Raw genomic sequence first — 6,679 nt, forward strand, 5'->3', positions numbered from 1 at the left:
TGAAGTTCCATGTTCTATCAGCAGCACCACATAAAACTAGGTCTGAGATGGTACATGGCTTTAAACCCAACACTAAGAAAGAAGGATCAGGGGTTCAAGGTCATCCGTGGCTAGATAGCATGTTCAAATAGAGAGCAGTAAAATATCACAGCCAAAGAAAGAGGAGAGGAGACAAAAGAGGTTTATGCAGTATCTGCTGTCCTCATTTGGGTCATACTGACTCACTGTTATGGTCTTAGTGAGATGTCTCCCCCAGGTTTATGTATGATGCTCTCTAGGGAATGTACTGGAACTTTTAGTTGGTGGAGTCTTGCTCCATGAGGGTCATGAGGGTGTTGGGAGTAGTCTGAGATCTTCTCATCTTGCTCTCCGTTCTGTTGCCTTTGGTTTCCTTACGGCTGAGGGAGTGTGACCAGCCATCTCACAATCAGCCTACCACAGCTTCTTGGCATAATGGATTGTGTCCAGTCAGACTGTAAGTTGAATAAACCCTTCCTCCCATAAGTTTCTTGTCAGGTATTTGACCACAGCAAGAAAAGTAACAAACACACACTCATGTGTGTTTGGCAGTTGAACGTCAGAGGACCCATTCCAAATGTACTTGCCTATCATTTTTATTGTTACTGTCATACAAATGTTACCATAGTCTTTAATTTAGGATATTTTCATCATCTGAAGCTTGGGGTGTGACTCAATGGTACAGTGCTCACAGGAGGCTCTCTGTTCAAAGCCTAACACCGTAAAGAAGGAAAAAAGGAGACATTTTTATCATTTGAAAAACAAAGCTTTAATTTATTAAGTCACTTCTTTTTCTCCATCCTTCCCAGCCTAACTGTAGACCTGGCTAACTGCTAGCCCCACACGTTGTCTTTATAGGGATTTTCTGTTCAGAACACTGCATAGTACTGGAAGATGCTGCATTGTAGTCAGCTTTCTTCACTGACAGGGCTGCTGAATTTTGGATTTCTCTCTATAACTTACTCACTTGTTAAGACTATTCTGTTTGTATGTACTGAATTGGACTAGTTTCCTCATATTATATATGTATGTAGCATACTATATGTACATACAAAGTATACTATGAAGTAAAATATATATGCAACACACACAGAAACACACACACACACACACACACACACACTGTCTAGGCTAAGAGACATTATTGTATGTGCTTGGGCAACACATGTACTAAAGTTGGAGCAATTCAGAGAAGATTAGCGTGGCTCCTGGTGAGGATAACATGGAAGTTCGTGAAGTATTCCATAGTTTTATTTTAAACTTTGTTTTAGGAGGGCAATAATAATGAAGCAAGCAGAGCCACGCTAGGTTTCTCTGGAGTGGCGTGGGACTGTCCAAGTCTAGAAAGCTTGAAGCTATGGAAGAACATATGAACATTTCTTTTGAAGAACGTAATTTTTTTTGTTTTGTTTTTTGTTTTGTTTTGTTTTTTTTGGTTTGTTTGTTGGTTGGTTTTTTTCTTGTTTTCTGTATTGCCCTGGCTGTCCTGCAACTCACTCTGTAGACCAGGCTGGCCTCGAATGAAGAACATAAGTTTTTGAGTCCTGAAAATAAAGTCATTTTCTAGACATTAAAAGCTGGTATATTCTTGTAAAACATGTTGCATTTGAAATTTATCTGGTAAACCTTACATACTGTATATGTGGTTTTTTTTGGGGGGGAGGGGTTGTTAAATTTAGTGAAGTAAGTATTTCCTTAATCTGTGAAGATCAAGCATTATTTATTACTTAGATCAATTGTGTAATTTACTCTTAGAAATTCTGATATGCAGGCTCTTGCATAGTATAAGGTTCTTAGAGGATACGTGTAGTAAAAAAAAATCATCTTCTTTCAAATAAAAGTTCATTTCACATAAAAAAGGAGAAATAAAATGTATGTTTAGCCAAGAGTTACATAAATCTTCAGCTTAATTTTTTTTTTTTTTGGACAAGATTTAGTATACTTAGCATTGAAAGTAGGTTCTTTCTTTGATGGGCCATGCCATGAAGATCCTGGTGTAACGGGGTGAACAGATATGTCATTGTTATCATGCTGTAGACATGCAGGTCCTATGGCCCACTATAAAGTTGGTTTTAGAGTTTATGTACACAAGTGCTTTGCCTTTGTTTACCACAAGGATGCCTATGTTGGAGAAGGTCAGAGGAGGGTGCCAGATCTGAAACTGGAGTTTCAGATGAGTGTGATCCATCATATGGATGCTGGTGACCAAATGGGGGTCCTCTGCAAGAGCACCAAGTGCTCTTAACCACTGAGCTCCTATAGAATAGAGAACAACAATGATGTTAAACTTATTTATCCAGTTGTTTCATCTCAGCGTTCTCTCTCTCTCTCTCTCTCTCTCCCTCTCCCTTTCCCACTGTCTGTCTGTCTGTCTGTGTCTGTCTGTCTGTCTGTCTAGCTGTCTTTGTTAATTAAGTTCAACTTCGTTGTTTTGTGGTAAAATGAAAGGGAAAAACAACTGAATTTTTCAATGTTTAGATTCTGTAAAGACAAGCCTTAAAGTAACTTAGGAAAAAGCAGTTTTTCAAAGATCAATGAGAGGAAAAAAGAAAGAAAAAAAGAAAGAAAGAAAGAAAGACAGACAGAAAACCTTGGTCTTTCTATTGTGGGATTTTTGAGATGGATGTTCTGTTTTCTGTCTCCTGAATGGATCTGAATTCTCAAGCAGGAGATGACTCTCAAACATAGCTCATCTTTCTATAGTGGGCATGGAAGGGAACCAAGACTAGGAATGTGCTTCAGATACATTACCCAACATATTTGGAGGTCTACTCAAATTAAGAAGTGTTCAAGGAAAAAAAAGCTGTTAGTGTATGAAAGTAGCTTATTGAATTCCTAGCTGAAGCAATTGCTTGCTTGAAAGTCCAATGTCAGGGTGCTGATGAGACTTTAACAGCGGGAGGTCCTAGCTGTGTGGCTTAGCACCAGAAGACATGAATTGCATGGTAGAAAGTCACTGTCCCTCGGGACTGATCTCATCTGTACGAATCATGACTTTCTCAACCAGGCTGTCCATTGCTTTACATCTGTGAGGGATAAATCCTGCATTTGCTAATAAGGGCAGTTGAACTCCTGTGGCTGGACTGGAGTGAGGGTCAGCACACATTAAACATTGCTGACACTAGACCATCGTTTCCTGCAGATTGAAGAATGGCTAGTGTGGCAAATCTGCTTTTTTGTTTAAATTCCTATTTTTTGTTTGATATTTTATTTATTTACATTTCAGATGCCATCCCCCTTCCCATTCCTCCCACCCATTAATCCCCTAACCCATCCCTCTTCCTCCTTTTTTGCCTTTATACAGTTTAAATTACATGCAAGTATTAAGGTCAGTTCTAGGTTGAGGAACTAGCTATACAATAGATGCAAATAGTCAAGGAACAAGGAAGACAATAAACTCAGATAAGCAAAGAACATACACAAGAATAAACAGAGTCCCATGATCACTTCTGTGACCACTATTTCTAAGGGCTTATCAGGATGACCAAAATATCTGAGCCTACTTCCCTGTCCTAGCCCAAAGTCATTTTCATTCCTGAAACCTACTTTTTTGTTCTAGCTTAAGATTTAGATTTCTGCCTATATTACTTCTAGCCTAAAATTTAGATGCCTGCCTGAAATTTCTTTTTTGTCCTAGCTTAGGATTTAGATTTCTGTCTGAAATTACTTCTTTGTTCCAGCCTAATGTCAGATTCCTGCCTGTAGTCCATTTCCTTGTCCTTGGCCAATGTCAAATTCCTTCCAAGCAGCTCATTTCCTTGTCCTTGGCCAATGACAGATTCCTGCCAGGCAGCCCCAAAAGCTCTCCACATCTTCCCCTTGTTATTGAATAAACCAGACTGACCCTGTCTTAGGTCATTATGACAAGAAAGCCTTCCTTACCTGTCGCGTAATATGCATTATTATAAGCAATGTATTTCTGTCTTAGGTTGACAAGGCTCTGCAGAATCTTACCCATCCTTGGCTTGCCAGCTTGCTAAATAAATAACTCTGTCTGAGGATCCATTTTCAGTTTCAAGTCATGTACTTTGGCTGCCAACCTGTCAATGTAGTTAGAGACAAGCTTTAACACAATGGGCAGGAATAAAAGTATTCCCAGGACAAAAAGGGCTAGCCTGATCAAGCTATATATGCCTTTTCTGAGGTTTGTCCAAAATGGAAATATTGACCTCAGGCCATGGGTAATTTTATTAGCATTATCTGCAGCACCAAAGCTCAACAGAGCAGCATTCTTTAAATTTATAATCTCACTATGCAAAGTTAACACACCCAGAGAGGTGTTAGGATTATGCCAAATACCCTACAGGTGTCTTTAAACTTTTTTCTAATTATAATGACACTCATTGTAAATTTTAGAAGTAACACTACTGCAATGATAGTTGTCATACTACTTGGGATGGCTCCTAACTCTTGAACCTTGGACCTCCTTCAGATAATTTGAATAGGTTACAGGGCATCATCTGTTGTTCCAGATACTTATATAAGTCCTTTTGCATACTCAATACATTAGTAACATATTTTGCTAGACGGTTAACAAAAATAGTTGTCTTAACTCCTTGTGTCAATGCTATTGCAGAAGCAATGGCGCTAGCAATTAATGAAATTAAAGCTGTTATACCAGCAATAATCAACCCCGCTACCCTCTTGCTTCTGCTTAAAGCCTAACTTCTTTCAGCACTTTCAAGCTTTTTTCAGAGAATCAAGGTTTTCTAATACTCAGGGCAGTGAGACAAAAGCTGGTTGATAGACCCCCCCCCCCCCCCCCCGTAATAGACATGCCAGGTTTCAACACACTAACACAATTGGAAATTATACAGTCAATGCAACTTACAATAAATGCTGTAGAAGAGACAAAGCCAATTTTAGCTTGACAATTAAAAGAACCTTAAAACATGTACTAACCCTTGTTTGAAATCCAGATCCTGTCCCAACTTTATCTCTTGCTATCATAACATTATAGTGAACTACAGCTAACTTCCAAATATGTCCAGATCCAGCCTTCCAAGTGAAGACTGTTATTTCCCATATTGGATTGATTTCTAGACCAGCACATGATTGAGTCCTAATAGTTAGTCACCTTTAAGAAAAATACAAGAGACATTATAATTTCTCTTTTTGATTCTCTGTCCCACATCTAAAACCTTGAGGCAAGGCAGCTTGTCCCATCTGGGATATAGGCAAGCAAAGGTGGGTCAGGAACATATGTCCAATATAGCTCCCCAGTCACCCTTCTCAGGACACTCAGTAAGCTCACAAGTCAGCATGATTTTTTGACTCAGCAACGCCATGTCTCACCAATCTTTTTAAAGTTCCATGGGCCTCCTCCACAATACCTTGTTCTTGAGGATTATATGGAATCCCGTAATAGCAAATCTGCTTTTTTATATACATTATAGAAAATGCTGTGTTTCATGAATTTGGCAGAGCATTTGTGCTGTGAATAGCAAATGTGGCATTGCGGGTGGTCCTTGGTGAGCCTGTGCCTGTGATCTTGTCCTGTTGATACATGCTAAGCATGAGCGGCTGGATGTAGAAAGACAAATGCACACAAGGCAGAACAGAGACAACAGCATCCTCTGACATGTATTGAGCTTTAACGTCATTAGCTGAAGTTCCTAAAAGCCTTTCTCATTCTTTCATGAAGAATCCTCAGTAGCTGATGGCTCCTTGCAGTTGAAGGTTTGGATGGGTTGCCTTTCTCATGCATTCAGTGCTCTGGAGACGCTAGTGTCTGTTTTGAACGCTTGTGACTTCTTAGCCCACTGTGTCCTCTGTCTGGTTTGCTGACATTGTCCTATATACAAGTCTGCTGCCAGAGGCCGACGAGAATGAGGTCCTGGGAACCAATCTCTCTTGTTTTGATCTGTCTTTATTAAGTGTGTGTACAACTTCCTTTCATGCTCTGCTCTAATGAACTTTACTGCTTGTTGGCTTTATGACCTCCTCAGCCTGCTCTCTCCCCGCCCCCATTCCTGTCCTTCACCCAGACTGCTTATCTAGCTGGAATTTATTTGATTTATCTTTCCCTTCCCCCTGTCCTATGGGAAAGCTCAAGGCTAGCCTCCCTTAAACATTTATAAACGTAGTTTCTGCAGTGGAGTCCTTGGACAGTTCAGGCTTGACCCCGTCACATACTTCTGAAACAGAACTTGCTTCATGTGGTTTAGGGATGCAAGTGTAGCATGCTCTCCCTGTTCCAGGGCTGTGGATGATGCTGAAGACGTGGGACACAGACATTGACATATATGCCACATTTCCTGTGTTTAAAAGGAAAAGAGCCAGGATGTCCCACAGTGAATGTCACGTTAACCATGGACCACTTGGGTTCTCACGTCCCAGTCTGAGATGAATAAAGGGGAAGAAAAGGAAAGGCAACCCCAGGAAAGCAGTGCACTGTATTTTCTTATGAAACACCACATGGATCCTGGTCTGGGCTGTAATCATACTTCTAACACACCCTTTCTACTATAACCTTGTTTCCCCATTTATGAACCCACTCCATTTATCCAACCACGTATCTTATTTTTCTATAAGGCAACTAGAGCCTCCTTGGAATATATTCTCCTTGTTGTGATTTATTATAATTTATCTTGGCAGTGATAGCAAGCTTGTTTTACGGACTACTTTTTTTACTTAGACAGTGAAGAATGGCTCTCTAATG

At 40.0% G+C, this 6,679-nt stretch overlaps 1 non-coding gene across 1 annotated transcript; it reads left to right on the forward strand.

Annotated features, from left to right (window-relative positions):
* Positions 1–1,168: 1,168 nt before the first annotated feature.
* Positions 1,169–1,270, forward strand: LOC117723639 (U6 spliceosomal RNA). The gene has a single exon (XR_004608734.1). It is a non-coding gene; the product is annotated as a U6 spliceosomal RNA (small nuclear RNA).
* The last annotated feature ends 5,409 nt before the right edge of the window (positions 1,271–6,679 follow it).

Source organism: Arvicanthis niloticus, chromosome 18 (assembly GCF_011762505.2).
Source record: "Arvicanthis niloticus isolate mArvNil1 chromosome 18, mArvNil1.pat.X, whole genome shotgun sequence".
Classification (NCBI taxonomy): Eukaryota; Metazoa; Chordata; class Mammalia; order Rodentia; family Muridae; genus Arvicanthis; species Arvicanthis niloticus.